Genomic DNA, 21,687 nt, shown 5'->3' with positions numbered 1-21,687 from the left:
GTTTTGCAAAAGTTCTGTTTCAGTTTACTATATGTACCTGGGTGTGCATTGAGTTACAAGATAAACATATTTGGCACTTTGAGTAACAGTCAAAAAGACTTGAGGAAAACACACATGCCTTTTTAAAAAAAAAAAATTCTTTCATAGCACTCTCTGATCTCGGTTTGCATTATTTTATATCTCTCCCCGTTAGAATATAAGCTTCCTGAGGGCAGGGACCTTGTCTGACTTACTCAGTGCTGGATTCTCAGGGCCTAACAGGGCCTAGCACTTGATAGGTGCTTCATAAAGAGCTGTTGTTGTTGAAGAGGTAGTAACAGCTTCATTTATGCGGTGCTGAGCATTTTAAGGCATTACCTCATCTAAATCATTCAGCACATATTTGAGCACCTACTGTATGCCAGATACTCTTCTAGAGGAGTAGAGAAAAGATCGTGAACAAAATAGACAAAAATCCTGTCCTCACAGAGTTTACAATTTACCATAAGAAAAATACTATTTTGACAGATGAGGAAACTAGCATCAGAGAGGCCAAGTAACTTGGGCAAGGCCACACAGCTAGTAATTTCACCCCAGGACCTGGCTCTCCTCCACACTGCTGGAGTTGCTGGGTTTTGCCTAGAGATGGGCAAACAGATCTCAATTCCTGCAACTGCATCTCGGAAGGATCAAAACTTGTCTTTCCGGGAACTGGATGCAGGGCGATGGGAACAGGCGAGTCCCATGACCTCAGGAGCCCCTGCCCATAGCCCCCACTCAGTGAAGCCAGCTCACACCTGGGGTGTTGCAGATTTGAGCCACAGGTCTCAGTCACCCCCCACCGTCTTATCGGCATGTGACATCCCCAAGTGGCTGGGGCCTGCAGGCCTGGCAAAGAATGCAGGCCGAACAAAAATAAACCTGCCACATTCCTTGGCAGCCCCCTGCCCCTTCCCGCTCTCCAGTCATCCATCCGCACTGTGGAGTCTGCCAGGGAAGGCAGAGAGAGGGAGAGCAGGGCTGGGGAAGCAAGCACTGCCGCCCAACCCCAAGAAAGCGGGAGTGGGGAAGAGAGGAAGAGAGAGAGAGATAACCTTATATGGGTACGTGCGCAGACAATATGTGGCAATGGCTTAGAGGGCAGCAGAGGTCAGATACCAAACAGATGGAAGAAATTAAACGTGGGACAGAGCGTGTTCCTGGGCCCTGAAAACAGCTCTTGTTTCACAGCGAGTTTGCACAAAACCTGGCCCGTTTTCCTTTTTTGCTTAAGCCTTGCAAGATGTGCGTCCTAAACTCTACATGACTTTTAAGTCAAGCCCCTGACTCTATGGCTTGGCAGATGTGCGTATCCCCTCAAGTCATTCCTTTGATTAAAAATAAATAAATAAAATCATTTTTGCTAATAAAAAGGAAAAGACTGGGCTGATTTCCCACGAGTTTCCAATATTGCTCCAAAGCATATAAATTAGTGGTTAATGAGTAAATAAATCTGCATTTCTCATTCATTCATTCAACAAATACTGTAGACCAATTATATACCAGGCACTAAGCCAGGGGCTGGGAAAACAATGTTGATAAGAATAGTCATAGCTACCATTTGTTCATAAGTATTGCAAGTAAGAATAATTTATTTAGCATTCTCTACTCTCTAGTCATTGGTGATACAGACATTGATCCAGAATCATCTGGTCCCTGCCCTCGTGGAGTCTTCAAGGGGGTCGAGGGGAGGTGGAAATGACAGGTATTGAGCAAACGATCCCATGGGGTCTTCACAACAGCCCTCTGAGTTAGCTACGAATATCATCTCCGTTTAACACAGTTTTTCAACCTCATTACTATTGACATTTTGGGCCAGATAATCCTCAGTTGTGGGGGGCTGTCCTGTGCATTGTAGGATATTTAGCAGCATTCCAAGCCTTGTGACAACAAAAAAATATCTCCAGACATTGCCAAATGTCCCACTGGGGGCAAAACTGCTTCCAGTTGAGGATCACTGATTTAACAGATGAGGAAGTTGAGGCTTGGTGGGTTAAGAAACTTTCTAAAGATTATTCAACTGACAAGTAGGACTCACATGTGGTTTTCTCTGGCTCCAAAGTCCATGAGCCTAACCATGATGATGAGAAACCCCATTTCTTTGACAAGAGGTGACTGTGACTTTGGGTGACTGTAGACTTCATCATCTCACTCCACAAAATGGAAGTCATTTGGTTTCGTTCAAGTCCTCTGAGAAGCAAACACCAAGATGGGCTTAGACTGGCAAGAGATTTATTGAGGGAGGCCCTCAGACTGGGCTGCGGGTCCGACACCTGCAAAAGGAGAAAGGGAAGGAAGGATTGGGTAGAAAGAGTATTAGACATCAGTGTAGTTCTAAGAAAGTTTCAGCCAGGCTGATAGAGTGTTCCCGAGCCATAGTCACCTGGCAGAGAAATCCCATACTGAGCACATCTCACTGTGTTCAGTCACTGGCTGGGGGCAGTCCGGGGCAGTATGGCCTTGGCATGAACATGGTGGTGGGTCCACAGGGATGACAGCTGGAGCTGTCAATCAACCATGCCCTCTGCCACAGACTCTCTTGAAGGAGATATCACCGGTTCATTCCCATGGCTGCCATATCATCAGAGAAATGATACCCATAGTTACATTCAGCTTAAGGCAAGGCATTTTAAAAGGCACCATAGATGCAGTGGGTAACAAAATGAGATTGGCATCCTTTAAGCAAAATGGTTCATTTCCCTTGCAATGTCTCAAGCTTCTTAGAGACCTTCAAAGTCAGCTCCAACTTGGGTACCACCAGTGAGGAGGTAAGGAGTGCAGCTTTGAGGGCTACTCTTTAGCTAGTGGATGTGGGCACTCTTTCAGCCTCGGTCTCTTCATCTGAATGATGGGTTTAATCCACCCTATGTTACAGGATTGATGTGAGGATTCAATGAACATACATGAAAAAATTCATGGAATTGCTTAACAGTTCTCTCTTTTCAGAAGAGGATTATATTAATCAGGGTTCTCCAGGACATATAATTGGCTCATGTGACTGAGGGGGCTGGCAAGTCTGAACTCCATAGGGCAGTCTACAGGCTGGAAACGCTGATAAAGGTAATGTTGAAGTCCTCAGTCCTAATTTCCCAGGGGATGCTGCATGGCTGGAAATTCTGGCAAGAGCCAATGCTGAAGTTGAGGCAGAAATTCTTCTTCTGACCTCTGAAATCTATAGTTCTAGATTTGAAGACCTTCGACTTATTGGATAAAGACACTCCCCACATTGCTGAGGGCAATCTCCTTTGCTGATTGCAGATGCAACTTACTGACTGTAGACGCAATAAACTGAGTATAAATGCAAATTCCATCCATAAAGTACCCCACACTAGCAAGCAGTCCAGGGCTTGACCAAACAAGTAGATACCAAAACCTAGCCAAGAGAACCTAAGATGGCGGCTAGGTGAGACAGGGCAAAAAAACACCTCCGTGAAAAATGCTTGATAAAAACCAGAAAGAGACCCAGAACACCACTGCCAGCGATGCACCAGCCGGACAAGGTCTGCTAAATCCACAGGGAATGTGCATTTGGTGAAACCAGGAGACTGCATTCTGAAATGAGTGAGTGAATTGGCTGAAAGTCCCGTGGCTGCTCTGCGGTGTGGGGAAATGGTGGGCTGGCATTTGGAGACGGACTAGTTCTTTAAAAAAAAAAAAAGACCGGGAGTGGCTGCAGATACGACGGGGAGAGCCAGGCAGTGAAGCACGGCGGGAGCAGGCTGGGCTAATGCCTCGGTGTCTGGTGTGGAGGATACCCCTTCCCACACCCGCTGCTGACTGTCTTGAGACCAGAGGAACAGAGGGGAGCCAAAAGGAGAAAAAAAAACGCATTCCTTGAAGCTATCTCCCCAGCGGGTGGGGGACACTCCTGCCCGGGGCCAGACCCACAGCCCAGAGCTGCGCCAAGAAACTCAGTGCGACGGGGAGTCTTTCCTGCAGCACTTCACACAAGCCACAATATCAGCTGTGGATGGTTACCTTTAATACACCCACGGCTGACTGGCCCAGAACTGGGAGGGTGGAGCTGTGCGAAAAGGGGGAAGTTAACGCATCCCATTCAACCATCTTTGAAGTGGGCTGGGAGTGCCCCTGCAAGGCCTCATGACCCAGGGCTTCCCTGGCAGGCCAGCGCGCACTAGTGACGTGGTGCGGCCCTCCCTCAGCAGAGGTCCTGGAAGAGCACAGCTGGGAAGGGAGAACCGCTTGGAAATCCCAGGGACCCTATGCAAATACCAGGGACTTGTGGGTCAGCGGCAGAGACAATCAGTGGAAAGACTGAAATGAAGGCTTAGGCTCCTGCAACAGCCTTAAATCTCCAGGAACAACTGGGAGGTTTGATTATTAAAGCTGCCCTGCCTCCCTAACCACCCAGACACATGCCCCACTTTCAGGGCGGATGGTACCAGCAACACATCCAAACTTGGTGCACCAATTGGACCCCACAAGAATCAGATCCCCACACACCACAAAGACAAAGTGGGGGAGAACTGACTTGAGGGGAATAGGTGACTCACAGATGCCATCTGCTGGTTAGTTAGAGAAAGTATACGCCACCAAGCTGCAGTTCTGTCAAATTAGGGATCAAGTAAAGCAAATGCCAAGAGGCCAAAAACAACAGAAAATCTTAAAGCATATGCTACAACCAGATGATATGGAGAACCCAAACCAAAACACCCAAAACAAAAGATCAGAAGACACACAGTACTTGGCACAATTACTCAAATAATTACAGACAGGCAACAAGAGCATGGCTCAGGATATAAAGGACATGAAGAAGACCATGGCACAGGATATAAAGGACATAAAGAAGACCCTAGAAGAGCATAAAGAAGAAATTGCAAGAGTAAATAAAAAAATAGAAGAGCTTATGGAAATAAAAGAAACTGTTGGCTGAATTAAAAAGACTCTGGATACTCATAATACAAAATTAGAGGAAGTTGAACAACGACTCAGTGTCCTAGAAGTCCACAGAACAGAAAATGAAAGAACAAAAGAAAGAATGGGGAAAAAAATTGAAAAAATCAAAATGGATCTCAGGGATATGATAGATAAAATAAAACGTCCAAATTTAAGACTCATTGGTGTCCCAGAAGGGGAAGAGAAGGGTAAAGGTCTAGAAAGAGTATTCAAAGAAATTGTTGGGGAAAACTTCCCAAACCTACACAATATAAATACACAAAGCATAAATGCCCAGTGAACTCCAAATAGAATAAATCCAAATAAACCCACTCCAAGACATATTCTGATCAGACTGTCAAATACTGAAGAAAAGGAGCAAGTTCTGAAAGCAGCAAGAGAAAAGCAATTCACCACATACAAAGGAAATAACATAAGACTAAGTAGTGACTACTCAGCGGCCACCATGGAGGCAAGAAGGCAGTGGCATGACATATTTAAAACTCTGGAAGAGAAAAATTTCCAACCAAGAATACTTTGTCCAGCAAAACTCTCCTTCAAATTTGAGTGAGAGCTTAAATTTTTCACAGACAAACAAATGCTGAGAGATTTTGCTAATAAAAGACCTGCCCTACTTCAGATACTAAAGGGAGCCCTACCGACAGAGAAAAAAGCTGAGGGACTTCACCACCAGTAGATCAGTCCTATAAGAAATGCTAAAGGGAGTTGAGCAGACTGAAAGGAAGGGACACTAAACAATTGACTGAAACTACATGAAGAAATAAAGGGTACCACTAAGGATCACATGGTAAATATAAATACCAATACTACTGTATTTTTGATTTGTAACTCCTCTATTTACTTCCTACAAGATCTAAAATACATAAACTGTAATGATAAATCAGTGGTTTTGGACTCAATGTAAAATATGTAATTTTTGACAAGAACTACATAAAAGTGGGGGAAGGAGGGAGTATAGGAACATAGTTTATGTGTCATATTGAAGTTAAGTTGGTATCAAAGAAAAACAAGATTGTTGTAGATTCAAGATGTTAAATTTAAGCCCCACGGTAAACACAAAGAAAGTATCAGAGAATATGACCATAGAGATGAAAAGTAGAGTAGGGGTTCCGAGAAGTGGGGGAAGGGGCAATGGGGAGTTAAGAAATGAGTGTAGGGTTTCTGTTTGGGTGAAGGGAAACTTCTAGAAAGGGATGGTGGGGAGGTGATAGCATTGCAACATTCTAAATGTGATTAATCTCACTAATGGAATGCTAGGGAGGGGGTGGAATGGGAAGATTTAAGTTGTATATATAGTTCCACAATAGAAAAAAAAAAGACAGTTTTATCTAAAGGACGTCACTCACCTTTTCCAAGAGTTACATATTATTTCCTCCACTTAATTGAGTCTCAGTACGATGAAGTGATTTGTTCAAGGACACAGGTGGTTAGTGGCAGAGCAAAATCTATCTTATCTAAGCACACTACTTTTTCCATTCCTCTAGGCTGTAAAGTGTGTTAAAACTTTTAGTTGCAAAAGACAGATGCTTAGCTGAAACTGGCTTAAGCAAAAAAGGCAAATTTTTTAGCTCAAGTAGTTGGAAAACCCAAAGGAACCATCGACTTCAAGCACAACTGGATCTAGGAGCTCAAGCTCTAGGCTCATTCATTTAGCTTCAAATCCAATGGAAAGAAAGCTTCTTCCAGACAAAGTTCCAATACATGGGATAGAGTCTTATTGGTTCTGATTGGCCAGATTTAGTCATATGCCCATCCATGAACCAATCACTATATCCAGAGGCCTGTGGGGCTCTGATTGGACGGACCCAGTCATGTGACCACAAATGGAATCAGAGGTTAGGTCAGCTATGCTCAAACCAGAACTGAGAGTGGATAGTAAGAGGTGACCTCCCAAAGGAAAATTGGGTGCTGTTATCAGAAATAGGGGGTGAAAGCTGGATAACCCCCTCCAACCAGATTTCTACTAAATCTAGAATCTTCCCTACCACTGGCTTCTTTCCTGTAGCCTTCCAACTTGCACCAGTCTCCCCCCTTCCCATACACACACACTTGGTTTCTTGTGTATGCTCTTACTCTCCTTGAAAGGCCATCCTTATATCCTCTTTCCTCACTCAAACAGACTTCAAGGCCCAGGTCAACCCCCTACACACACACACCCATGCCCACCCCCACCCCCCGCAATTCAGCCACTTGTTCTGGGAACTCCTAGTGAAAATCTGAACCACACACTCCAGCATTCAGCACCATAGCAGTTGCCTGAAAGCAGGAATGAATGAAATGAAGAGATAATTTGCATGGATTGCAACAGTTAGAAAACAGTGCCAAGACTGGACAGAAATAAAATGTTAGCAGTGGTTCTCTTTGAGTTACCACTGGGTTATGAGCAACTTTGGCTTTTCTTCTGTATTACTTTCAGTATTTTCTACAATGAGGGGGAAAAATACAAATGATAATAGTGAAAATGAAGTGACGCAAGTCTGGTTTAAGCAATGTGAGGGCGAGGGCCAACTGGTGGTTCTGTGAGCCCTCCCAGCCCCCAGCAGTGGGGCACACACAGCATGAGAGCCCACTCTGAGTGTGAAATTAACAGCATCAGTAGTTAGAGTAGAGACTGCTAATTACCTTCCCAGGAGCCTTTCGCCCTTTCCTCTTTCAAATTCTCCAAACCCCAATTTTGTGCGATGCCCCACCCCAGCCCCCCAGCCAGATGCTTCCTGGAGGCTCACCCCTGCCCCAGCCCCTGCTCTAGAGGAAGAATCCTCATCAGTCCAAACCTGATCTGTCTCAGCCTCAGCACTGACATTCTGGGACCAATAATTTTTCATTGGGGGTGGGAAGGAAGAGTTGTCCCGGGTAACATCCCCATTCCCAGTGTGACAACGAAAAATGTCCCTAGACCTTACCAGATGTCCCCTGGGGAGCAAAATCTCCCAGAGCTGAGAAGCACTATCTAAACCAATCACGTCAATCCCATCATCCCAGGCAAGGGATTGGTTTAGGTAGGGCCTTGCCACTTCCATCCAATGAGATGTGAGAGCAAGTCAGCTGGGGAGGGAAGTTCCCTTCACAGAGGGGCACAAGGAAATGAGTGTTTCTTCTGCCTCAGGACACTGCCGTATTTGGGTATGATGTCTGGGAATGCCCTGCCATCTTGCAACCAGAAGGGACACTAGGGGAATTAACCCGAGGGCAAAGGCATCACGATAAAGATACCAGAGTGAAAAAATGGAGGGAACCTGGCAAATGATGTTGGTTGCTGCATTAGCTACCTCTGAGCCCACTTTCTGTTACGTGAAGTAATACATTTTCCTTTTCCTTAATGTTAAGCTAATTTGAGTTGCGCTTTTCTGGTTATAGCATCTTAACTGACATGAGTGTGGTGAAGACATTGCAGAGAAAACGACCATACAAAGCTGTGATTCTCTGCGGGGTTGAGGTGTGCGTATCAGAACCCAGAGTTGGGGAAATAGATACCCTTTGATAGTCACTGTTGAGAACCACCCTGACTGAAGACTAGTCAAGCTCCACATGCAGTTGTTAGTAACTACCCAGGAGAGCAGATAATGAGACAGAGAAAGGAACTTACTTCCTTTTGCAAAACAAGGAGCAATGTTTGGACAAAGACCCACTATAGCTTATCACATCAAAACTTCTGCAAAACACCAAGTTCTGTAGTTTCTCGGAGTCCCCTAAACAGCCTCTAAAACGGAGCTGATTAAGAAAATGCTAAACCAAGTCTCACAACCTTAGAAACCTCAGTTTGCTCATCTGTAAACTAGGGAGAGTAAGGCGAGAATTCTCCGATATTGAGGCTAAGAAGCACTTTATCAATCATAAAGCAGGTAATGGATTATTAGTGTTAAGAAGCTCAGACATACAGCAATGCATTTCTAGAATTCAAGTAGTCTAAATTTAGGATGTGGTGTGGCCAAAAGTATCAGTTGATTGTTTATGGGTGGCCTCATTAAATTTCTTATGCTTTTGAGCTTGTTTCCCCATCTGTAAACTGTGGCGAGACCTTGTTCTGCCTACACACTGAAGATAAAATAAGGCTGTTTGGAAAAGAGGAACATACATTACTATTTCACCCCAATTTTCCTGTCCAGCCTGGGACAACAGCAACCCAGCAGACTCCATAGCCAACGTTGGTGCATTGCCGCCCTCTGCTGGTCAGTTGTGGTGCCACAGATGGTTACCAAGAGGTCAGAAAGGGACGGACCTTGGAGAGAGGACCCCTGGGAAACTAAAGCTCAGAGAGGCAAAAGGGACTTGCTCCAGGGCACAGCTAGCCATGAACACAGCGGAGTCTCAAACTTGAGATTCCTGACTCTTAGCTCCTTCCAGAGGGAGAAAATGAGGGCTGTGAGCTCACCCATTAGAGTTTTACTCTCTTTTTGCTCTGGGGGGCTTTTCTAAATGGTCTGATTGGTTTTTTTCTCTCCTGCTATACTTGCTGCTTCTTTCCTCACCACCCAGACTTCTTGGGCTTCCCTGTCCTTTTCTTCATACCAGGGTAACCTCCCATGGCCCCGAGGCCCTAAGTCCTGTGGGGTGTTGGGGCCTTTACAAAAACTGTCTCACATCTTTACACTGTTCTGTAAAGTAATTCAGGAAACTAAAGCTCAGAGAGGTTAAGAGACCTGCCCAAGGCCAAACAGCCGGTAGGTGCAGGGGCTAAGATCCGAATTCTCACCCGAGTTCTCCAAAACGCACATTCTCCCTGCCACCAAAAACCAAAACACAGCAAATTATCAGGCAACCTGTGTTGAACACATGATTAAAACTAACTGTTCTTTGCATGCCCCAATTGTAGTTGCTGGGCAGACAAACAGAAGATGAAGCAATGGGGGAGGGATGGTTTTTGAGCACTTACCACGTGCTGGAGGTACTCACATACATTATCCTGTTAATTATCCCATTAACACTTATGATCTTGAATTCAGTCTACAATATTGAGGCATAGATAGGGAAACTGAGTTCAAAGAGGTTAGGAAATTTCCCCAGGATCACTCAATGAAAGCTAAGATTCAAACTCTAATCCCCCTGCCTGGTGTTAGGCAGTATCTACATGATTATGTTTTTAAAAACATAAATAGGGTCAGGCTAGACTGCAGGCCTCCTTGCTACAAAACCCCTCAGACTTTACAGCAAACCGTTTCCTTCCCGGAGGACTTAGGGTTCAAGATCCTCTTGATCTGGGGTCACATCCCACGTTTCTGAGCCCGACCATGTGCCAGGCCCTGGGCTAGATATATTATTTAATTTAATGCTTGCGACAACACTGTGAGGTAGATACTAATATTATACACATTTTACAGGTGAGCAAAGTGAGGTTCCAAGAGTATAAGTATCTTGTCCAAGTGCATGTGGATGAGCCTAAGTGTTGATGATTCTCTAACATTCCACGTGCTACTGATCTTCGTGGTTTTATTCGTACCCACTTGCAGCCAGGAAAACAGAGTTACAGACAAGTGACACTTGCCTCAGGGTCTTTGCACTCGCTGTTCCTTCTGTCTGAAATGCTCTTCCCAAATATTCCCTTCCCAGATATTACTCCCCTTCTTCAGGTCCTCACAAAAGTCACTTCTTGTGGCAAAAGTGTGTAGACCACAGAATTCTACAAGTGACTTTAGGGACCCTCACACTTAAACGACTTGATTTTAATCATTCCTAGGTTTTATCAAAACCTACTTGCCAATGCTCTTTTTCACATCTGTTCCAAATCTTATTTTCTATCCATTCAAAGATCTCTCAATTGCAGCTATGAAGACTAGTTGTTTAGTGCAAAGTTTTTCCACATTGTTACATGCTGCAAATAGCTAAAACTAAACATCCGTACCTAAAAAAGCTGTGTGTCCCAGGAGAGTCAAGAGTCTCTGTACTGCCAAACATGCAACGGGAAATGCTTAAAAATCTTTGTCTTTGAATCAAATTTGGAAAACCATAGAATTCAATGAATGCAATAAATTCTCATGACAAGAAAATATTTGAAAAAAAAAATCACCTCTCAGGGAAGTGTTTCCTGGTCACCTTATTTAAACGTTCAGGCCCCACATTCACCTTTTTTTCCCATAGGGCTCACTGCCATCTCACAGACTATATATTTTACTAGCCTATTGTTTAACCCGCTTCTTTTCAACGTAAGCTCCATCAAGGCAGGGATTCTACTCTGTTTTGCTAACTCACATTTGTTATTGAGTGTCCCCAGCACTCAATAAATATTTGTTGAATAAATATATTAGGGGAGCATGATGATGACACATACCCCCACCTCACTCTGTACCCCTTCTCCACCGTCCCAACCCATTGCCCCCTTCCATCTCCAACTCTAACCTGTTCTTGATCCTCACACTTGTTTACAATGATCCCTGGTCTGGGCTCATCTTTTTCCTCTTTTTCCTGAAGCAGTGACTCCAAAGGCCCTCCCTCAGCTCAGCTCCTTTAAATCGTTCCCTATTGAGAGTTTGAGATAAGGGAAGAGTGGGCACAAAAGGAGAAAATGAATCCATCACGACAATTTATCATAATCCCGAGCTGCAGCTGGGAGGCCACCCTGTCTCTAACCACAAGCCCTCACTCCCCATCTGCCGCACAAATGGCTCTTCAGAGGGGACAGTTACAGAAAGGTACAGAAGGCCCGTCCCTGGATTTTTTACTGAATGGCCACTCTGCACACAGCCCTCTACCAGACACCTGGCCAAATTAAAATCAAAAGAGGTGGCCATTCATTCATTAATTCATTCATCATTCATTTATGTGGTCACCCAACATTTGTTGAGCACCTACTATGTGCCAGACCTGTGGCTTGTGCTGTAGCCCTTGAGGTCATAGTGTTCACAACTGAATTTACAGCTTAGATGCCAACATGGTGTAAACCAGACAGTGCTGGCTTTTGGATTGGGTAATTTTTTGGACTGGATAGTTCTTTCTTGTGCGGACCTTCCTGTGCATTGCAGGATGTTTCATGGTGTCCCTGGCCTCTACCTACTAGATACCAGTCACACTGCCCCACTAAAAATGTCTGTAGACTTTGTCTAACAGCCCCAGGAACTCATAATCATCCCCGGTTGAGAACCACGGGTCTAGACAGTTATATTTTTCCCAAGTCCAGATTGAACCATAATTACCAGAAAGAACAAAAAAAGCATTTAAAAGCATTTTTGCTGTTTGATCTTTTCTCTTTCCTTCTCCTTTTCTGTTGATAGATAATTTGGAAGGGGAGAGCATAATAACAGCTAATATTTGTTAAGGATGCAAAGTGAGTATTCATTTTTTGCTATAGTGATAAAATTATGAGCCAGCACTATATTCAGCACTTTAAGTCCCTTATCTCAATTCCACTCACAACAACCCTGAAAAGAACATGCCAACAATGCCCATTTTACAGATGAAGAAATGGAGGTTCTGAGAGGTTGAGCAGTTTGTCCAAGCCACACTGGAGTAGAGGGCAGGGCTGAGGCTCAGATCAGTTCTGTTGGACTCTAGAGCACGAGGTTGTCCCCACCACACCCGACGGCCTCCTTCTCAATCACCCCCGTATCCCAGCCCTTGGCACAGAGTATTGCACATAGTAGTGCTCAATACATATTTGGTCTTGAATCCACCCCTTGAGCCTCAGATGAGGACAGTGCCACCTTAACTGTTATGGGTTGAATTGTGCCTCCCAAAAAGATATGCTGAAATCTTAACCCCGAGTACTTCAGAATGTGACCTTACTTGGAAATAGGGTCACTGCAGATGCAATTAGTTAAGACAGGGTCATACTGGAGTAATGTGAGACCTTAACACAATATGACTGGTGTCCTTAGAGGAAGAGGAGAAGAGACAAAGGCAGGCACAAGGACACACAGGGAGAAGGTCCTGAGAGGATGGAGGTAGAACTGGAGTGATGCAACTACACGCCATGGTACACCAAGAAATGCTGGTGACCACAGGAAGTCAGGGAGAGGAGAGGAAGGATTCCTCCCTGGAGCCACTGGAGAGAGCGTGGCCTGCCAACACCTTGAATTCAGACTTCTGGCCTCCAGAACTGTGAGAGAATATTCTATTGTTTTAAGCCACCAAGTTTCTGGCAATTCGTTACCATAGCCACAGGGAACTAATACATGAACCAAACCAACTAAGAGTGTAGGAGGCACAGGTTCAAGGGAAAACCAGAAGAGAAAGGAAGACCAGATCTGCAGAACCAACAGATGTCTACTCCAGGTATAACGGGGGTTCAAAGGAGAGATCGATCTCTTCCAGTCGGCAGGTCAGGGAAGGCTTTGCGGATCTTCTGATACCAGTGACCTCTGAGGTCATCCACGTACCCGCCCATTCCCAGGGTCACAACCCAAAAGCTGGTCAGACGCACAACTATATGGTGGTACTGTGAACAATTGATTGTACACTTTGTATGACTGCATGGTATGTGAATATATCTCAATACAATTGAATTATTTAAAAAAAGAAAGAAAAAAGCTGGTCAGAGCAAGACTCTACACCCAATGTCCTGACTTACAGACACCCCCATCAGGGTCAAGCTAGACAAGCCCCATCACTTTTAGAAAAACATAAAAAGGTTATTTTACCTGTTCTGCTGGTTTAGAGCCATGCACCCCATAAAAACATGTTCTTGAACTTGATCCATTCCTTTAGGTGTGAGCTGATTATAGGTAGGACCTTTTGATGAGGTTACTTCAGTTGGAGTGGGGCCCAGCTAAATCAGGATGGGTCTTATAAAGGACTGGAGACCTTTAGAAGCAGAATGAAATTCAGAAAGATAGAAAGCCACAGGAAGAAAGAAGCTGAAGTTCGAACAGAACCCAGAAGAGAAGGGAGAGGCCGGGAGAGGCCACTATGTGCATTGCCATACGACAGAGGAGCCCAGGACCAAGGATCTCTAGAAGCCAGCCCCAAAGTGCCACAGTCTTGGGGGAGAAAGCATTGCCTTGATGATGCCTTGATTTGGACTTTTTCTTTGCCTCAAAACTGTGAGTCTGTAAATTCCCATTGTTTAAGTCAACCCATTCCATGACAGTTGCTTGAGCAATCCAGGAAAACGAAAACATCTGTATATCCCTTTGCAAATAAGTCTTTGCTGCGGAGCTCTTCCCTGGCCGGGGCTGTGTTGTGTGCTTTACAGCAGCTCAGGATTCACGTGTGGGTGAGGCGACTCATTCGGCTCCCGATCACAGGACTGTCTCAGTGGTACCTGAGGCGGGAACTCTTGGTTGTCCCTCAATATCCATTCTTTCTGTCTCAATAAAAATAATAGAACTCCTCTTAGAGGGGAACTTGGTCCAACAGAGTAAGGACTCCATTTGCCACCTTCCACTGCAGTTAAATATGGCCTTTTTCCTTTGCCAATGAGCTGAAAGTGGTGGTGACAGGTCACGCCCTCCAGGGAAGGAGCATATCCTTCCTCCATCCTTCGTTTGGAATTTGGTCCCAGTGAGGACTTATTTTAGACTATGGTGATGCACGAAACCACAGAGATGGCAAAGTGGGGTCCCTGGATGAATTAATTGCTCAGCCCTGTCATTCCAGCCCTGGACCATCTTCACCCAGACCGTATGTGAGAGAGAAATAAACGTCTACCTTATTCAGGCCACTGTTATTTGTGGTCTCTCTTGCATGCAGTTAAACTCCTATCCTAACCAATACAATACTTGTTTCTGGACATTTCCAATTTCCTCAGGGAAGCAAAAAGAAACAAATAATGATGGTACACCCTTGACAGATGCTAGCATAAGAAAGCACGACCTCATTTCATCAAGACAACACTGCAAGGTTAAGCAGTATTATCCCCTTTTACAGATGGGGAAAGTGAGGCACAAGGAAGTTAAATAATAAATCACATAGAAGTGGCAGAGCTGGGACATAAGCTCAGAACAACCTAATCAAATTACCTCAAGAAAATGATTTTCATAATAAAGACTTAGCTCTCACGGAGTCTTCTAGAAAAACTATAGCCCCAGAAAGGGCAAGAATCAGAGTTGTTCCAGTGAACAAATTACTTAGAGTTGAAGGGCCTTCACTCTAGTGCTCTTAGTTCATATTCTTAGTTCATATTCTTGGGGGAGATCCCAATTGGCCACCAGCCAGTCTGGTTTGGTTGTCCTGGGCAGATGACCACTCTGGTCCAATCAGCCATATAGGGGTATGACGGCCTGCTGATTTCAATGAACAGGTTGAGCTAGAAGGGGAAGTTGGGCATGGCAGAAAAATCTATTAATCTCTGCTACAATTAAATATTTGAATGTTGGGTTGTTGAATCTGGGCATAGAGTAGCCACTATCCTTGTCTTCTAAGAGCTTATATCTGCTTCTATTTATTACTGATAATGTCATATCATTATTAATCAGTGGCTATTATTCACTGAACATTAGCATGTGCCAAGTATGGTGCTTTTAATGAGTAATCTCATTTAATTCCTAAATGAAAATTAGGTAGTCAGAGATCTTTTTTCATGTATGGCAACCCCAGGGACATTTGGAATTTAAGAGGCGTGGCTCGGGAAAGAACTATAATTACTCAATTTTCATTTAATCAGAGAAGCTAAGTTGTGGGTGGAGTTTTAGAGGAAGGCAAGGAACTGGGCAGGCAGATGCTAGGTGGGAGAATGTTCCAGGCATAAGGGAAATGGGGGTGGGTAATGAAAAAATGCAAGGGAGAGCCAGCCAAAGGAAATGTGATTCGATTGGATAAAATGGACAGTGAGAAGGAGTTTTGATAAGGGCAATGGAATAGGCAGGAGAGAAGTACGGAGATCTTCAAATCATAGGCTCTACCGCCATCATCCCCTCCCCTCTTCCAGCAGGTAAGCCAAACCAGCCCCCCACCCCCACCCCCCACCATCCCACCGACCCTACTTCTCACTGGAGGGTCCAGAGATCGTGGATCCAGCCTCCTGACCTGCTCCTTGCCTCTGGTCCTCTCTTCCTATTTGCTATGCCTGGATTAACTCGTGATACTGTCTCCATGTTTCCAGCCCCAGCTTGGGGACCTGTCTCCAATGCCTGCCCATTCTATTGGCTTTTCCATTTGGTTTGGAGCTTTGAGCTGCACTGAGACTCCTCTAATGAATTCCATCTCACTGATTCAACAAAAAGGACCCCAGCAAGTCAACTTCTTTGACTTGAAGATAGCATCAGTCTGGTGGAGGCCAAGACAATGAGATTGTGTTTTCAGTTAATTTGTTTGGTCATAAGGAACAGTCACACCACCTCACACATGGAGGGTTTATCATAGGGATGCTCAGAGAGAAATATGGAAACAATAACAGAGGTTGACATTTGGTCGGCCATCTTGGACTCCAACACTAGAGAGAAACTCTCTATTTAGGGCCACTTTAGGGAAATTTGGAGCAGCTGGGTCTTCATGCCACAGCCCCACCCTCAGCTCCTCTTGGTCTTCTATCTGCTTCTTCTTTGTTTCATCTCCTAAATTTCCGTCTGTTCTGCATAACTTTTTACTCAGCATAGCTTTTCCCTCCGATTCTCTGCAACAAGAAAGCCCTTTTGGAATAAACTAGTGGTTTTCATCTCTGCTTTAATCAGAGAGGTGGTGACTCATGGACACAAGAAAGATATCCCCCTCCAGAGGGCAGATGTAATCAGCCTTCTGGGTCTAACTATGGGGCTGACAAGGAGAAACTGTCAAGCAGATATGGATATCCTGAAAGATGAAGAAGTCTTGGGCTTTTCGAAAGTTAGAGACAATCAACCCATTCACTATTTGAGAAGGAGGGTAAGAACATTTCTTTGTGTTAGTTGGTTTACAAGAAGCTGGCCAACTAAGACTGATGGACAAAGAAACTTACAATCTTTAGAGACCTCGGATGTCTATCTACTTTCTAACATTAGAAGGAGGACCTAGTTCCCTCCACTCACCCCCAGCCTCTACGTTCAGGATTGCAGAAGACCTCATTTATTACATGAAGGGGTCAGCCTTGAATAAAGACATAGATTTGAAAAGTCCCCAGAGAAACACAGAATTATCATATGCTCCAGAAACTCCACTTCTAGATATATACCCCAAAGAATTGATAACTGCCACTTACACAAATGGCTGTTACAAGTGTGTCCACAGCTGCGCTATTCACAACAGCCAAAAGGTGGAGTGTCCATCGCTGGATGAATGATAAATAAATTGTGGTCTATCCATACAATGGAATATTATTCAGCTGTAAAAAGGAGTGAAGTGCTGATACAAGCATCTCAGATGAATCTCAAAAACAATATGCCAAGTGAAATAAGCCAGACACAAAAGACAAGTATTAGATGACTCCATTTATATGAAATATTCAGAAGAGGTAAATCCATAAACACAGATCACAGATCTGTGGTTTCAGGGACTGAGCGGGAGGGAGAGGGAGGAGCAAATGCTTGATAGGTATGGGGTTTCCTCTTGGAGTGATGGAAATGTTTTGGAACTAGTTAGAGGTTGTGGTTGCACAACATTGTGAAAGCACTAAATGCCAGTGAACTGTTCACTTGAAAATGGCTAATTGTACGTTATGTGAATTTCTCCTCAATTTAAATACAAATTCCCAAGGAGAGCATGTATATTTGACTTGGTGAGAGGAGAGGAGGTCTTGGGGGTTAAAAGAAACCTGGCATCCATAAGAAGAACAGAGCAATTGCACCCAGAAGCAGTCGAGTGAACAAGTCATTCCCGGTACCTGAGTTGAGATGGGGGACGAAGTGGAGCTTCCTGCCCTTAGAGTAATCAAACCCCAGGGAAGGGTAACTTAGAGCGAAGAGGAGTGTAACCACCTTTAATCACCTTTCTACCCCCCTGCCTTGGACCTGGCTGGTAGAAAGATGCAGCTTTGTTCACACCATTTCAGGAGCAAAGGTTGAAGACCACAGTAAATGCAGCAGTACCAAGGGTTACAAATTCTAAGAGTATTTGTACGAGTTGGCAAGTCCGGTGGGTCCTGGGTTTGCAGGCAGGTGCTACAGCTGGGACAGTCCCCATGCCCTCTCACAGCCCTCTCACAGCCTCAGTCGTGTGGAGCGCGGCAAGGGCAAATTCATGGTCTCATGCTCTACTCCACCTTCCTCTCAAGCCTCCTACCCCTCCACCTGCCCTTTCACTCTCAGCAGGCGACTCTGCCTCCTATTGCCCACAGGAAATAAATGCCACCTGATTGGGAATGCCCTCAGCTTCCTCACTTACCTGCAACTGTACTCGCCTTCTCCTCTATCCCACAGTCAGTCAACAGCGCTGCCCAGTAGAACCTGCTCTCACTTGACCTTGGGCCCCTAACCAAGATGGCCTCTGTGGCCACACTTCCCCGGAGAAGCCATCTCTCCTCTTTGTGTGTGTGTGTGTGGTTTTTGTTTTTTTTTTCTTTGTTTGTTTTTGAGGCTATATAACGTGTTTACTGTTCTAAAACTCCCCACACATCCTTTACTATTTTTGAAAAGATAAGTTGAAAATAAAATCGGCATTAATAGAGGGCATAAGAAATATCTGTTCAATGTGACCATTTGAAGAAAGATACCTAAAGCAACTGGGTCTGGGTTGATGGGACTCTGCTGCCGGGAGGGGTTGCTGCTACTGCTGCCATCCTTTTTCAAGTACTCGGCGACCCTGTACCGTGGGATCCAGTAATTCCCTTCCTCATGATCTGCTTCCTGACATCACCTTAGAATAGCGAGAGATGGCCTTGTTTTCCCTACCAGGCAGTTTAAGCAGATGGTCAAGATGTTTCCATTCTTCTGCCCACTGTCTGTTTAGTCTATGCTCAATCCTTTCTTCTTGACGTGTGCCATGCAGCCTCGGAGGTCCGTTTCTGTCCCTGAGGTCCCTGTGGCTGGTGTACCAATAGGAGTCCCCGTAGTGGAGGGCAGTGGCCATATCACCCAAATGGTAATGCTGACATGGAGGCAGGGTGTGGTGAGGCAGCCATTGGGCTGGTAGGATACTCCGTTATATGGACCGTACAGCTGGCCTGGGCTAACAGTGCATGGTCACTTGCTTCGATGTTCTTAGTGCAAAAGCTCTCTGTCAAAGCCATTTTCTTTGGTTCTGTCTGGAGTTCACCTCTTCCCATTTTCGTTCACATCAAGAAGCAGCTCTGATGGAGGAGTCAGCAGGTGAGTGGTGCTGGCTTCCAGAAGCAGCTGTTCGTGCTGGGCGAGGTAGTGGGCAGGGTTCTGTTTGGCCAGTCTCGCACAGTGGAGGAGCTGCAGCAAGAGCAAGCAGGCCTTCAAAAATGGGATGGCAAAAGGTCCCAGTGGAAAGTTAGTAGCTTCTTGCAGTGTTTGGCGAGACTCACAGTGGGTTCACAGACAGAAGGAGACGCACGCAGCTTCGGGCATACTGAAAGAGCAACCTCAGCTCAGGACTCTTTAGTTTCACATTTTATTAACAGGTTGTCATGAGGTTGGACCACATTTCCTGCACTTGGATTCTGTGAAATAACACTGTTTCCTGAAAATACTCTCTTTTTGGCGGAAGGTAGCTCATCTGACTTTCTGTAACTAGTAACCAGAAATGCGCACCTGCACACACCCTCAACTCAGAAGTTCACCCTCTAAGCTTCCAAATGTCCATTCCACTCTATTCACAGCCATTCATTCCATTCTGGCTTCCTGCTTCACAAAGCAACACAGACCACCATTCCTGACCATCTGAACAAACGCCTCCATCTTAACCCCACCCCACTCCCCAGACCCACACATTCTCCCCTTGACTCCACGCCCTCCATCAAAGACCACTGTCGTAGTTTCCTGTGGCTGTCATAACAACCAACCACAAACCAGGTGGCTTCAAACAACAAAAATGTCTTCTCACCCCGTGCTGGGGCCAGAAGTCTGAAATCAGGATATGGGTGGGGCCATGCTCCCTCCAGAGGCTCTAGAGGAGGAGACTTCCTTGCGCCTTCCAGCTTCGGATGGTGGCCAGAGTCAAAGAAAACCTGCCCCACACAATGTGAAATAGGCAAGCATGACTAGTCAGGGGCTGCTCTAAGCAGGGCAGAGAGAGTAGAACTCAATTCTACACCAAAACAAAGGACAGCTGGCTTTGCAGGGCTGGGAAAGGGTTGCAGGGAAAACACAGGAAAGTTGTGTGTGTGTGTATGTGTGTATATGTGTGTGTGTGTGTGTTGTGTGTGTTGGGAGGGAGGGAGGAGGTTGATTACGGGGAGGGGCGAGGGATTTACTGAGGTTATGATTAGGTCATCTTGGTTTGGAAGGTTTTCCTTTGCAGTAATTAGACCATCTGGAGTTTGTCAGGACCAGGAGAGAGGAGAGAGAAGGAACTACCCAGTTAGGGCCTCTCAGGTACCTGGGTAGCCAGGCGAAAGGGAGAGAGGAAGGGGAAATGGGGGTGCATTTGATATTTACAATAGTTAGGGTTTGATGCTGCCTTTTTTTCTTTTTGAATAAGGGACCCCACATTTTCATTTTTTACTAGGTCCCACAAATGATGTAGCAGGTCCTGTTCCCCAGCTGTATTTCATGCATAGTTAAACTTATAATATACACATACCCTCCTCTCACCCTATGCCAGTTTGAATGTATTATGTCCCCCCAAATGCCACTATCTTGATGTAATCTTGTGTGGGCTGGCCTATCAGTGTTAATTAGATTGTAATTCTTTGCACCCCACCCAACTATGGGTGATGACTCTGATTGGATAATTTCCATGGAGGTGTTGGCCCACCCATTCAGGGTGGGTCTGAATTAAATTACTGGAGAACCATATAAGATCATACAGAAGGAGCAAGCTGCTACAGCCAAGCGGGACACTTTGAAGAACACACAGAAGCTATAGATGAGAGACAGTTAGAAGATGGCTGTTGAAAGCAGACTCTTGCTCTGGAGAAGCTAAGAGAGGACAAATGCCCCCAAGAGCAACTAAGAGTGACATTTTTGAGGAGCTGAGGCCTAGAGAGGAACATTCTGGGAGAAAGCCATTTTGAAACCAGCACTTGGAGCAGATACTGGCCACATGCCTTCCCAGCTAACAGAGGTTTTCCGGATGCCATTGGCCATCCTCCAGTGAAGGTACCCAATTGTTGATGCCTTACCTTGGACATTTTATGGCCTTAAGATTGTAACTGAATAACCAAATAAACCCCCTTTTATAAAAGCCAATCCATTTCTGGTGTTTTGCATTCTGGCAGGATTAGCAAACTAGAACACACCCCAACCTAATTTTCTTTTAGCATTGGGTGATTCTTAAAACAATATAAAAAACACAATTGCCAAGAGTTGGAAACAATCCAAGTGTCCTTCGACAGATGAGTGGATAAACACATTGTGGTGTATCATACGATGGCAGCAAAGGCAATGCTGAAGTGACAGGCCATCAAAATCACCCCCACATTCTGCAAACTCAAATTTGACCATATCAACGAGCATTTCTTTTTTCCTTCTCATTTATTTAACAGATTTTTTTTGGGCCCTACTCAGGACAAGACACTGAAGGAAGCCCTGAGATAGCTAAAGTGGAATCCACCATAGATTTTGCTCTTGAGTCTAGAACTTTTTTACGCCTACTCTTGTTTCCTGCCTTGTTCAGCGAGTCATTTTCTGTACTAAACCAAAAACAACTTCTTTTTCCATGTTTTAGAGGAAAGTTGAGGTCAGGTACATTTGCTTCTCCTAGGTGGGTCCTCCTTCTGTCTTGGCCTAGACTCTTCCTACACCTTTAACCTCATTGTCAAACATCCAAGAAACATCCTGGGTCATGGACATCAATTGCCCTGCATGCCCATCACTCCAGCCCTCCTCTTCTAGGAATACAAACCCC

At 45.0% G+C, this 21,687-nt stretch overlaps 1 pseudogene; it reads right to left on the bottom strand.

Moving 5' to 3' along the window:
* Positions 1–9,566: 9,566 nt before the first annotated feature.
* Positions 9,567–19,577, bottom strand: LOC119519274 (annotated as a pseudogene).
* Positions 19,578–21,687: the final 2,110 nt, after the last annotated feature.

This window comes from Choloepus didactylus, chromosome 23, assembly GCF_015220235.1.
Source record: "Choloepus didactylus isolate mChoDid1 chromosome 23, mChoDid1.pri, whole genome shotgun sequence".
Lineage (NCBI taxonomy): Eukaryota > Metazoa > Chordata > Mammalia > Pilosa > Megalonychidae > Choloepus > Choloepus didactylus.
This window is presented reverse-complemented; position numbering and strand designations above follow the sequence as displayed.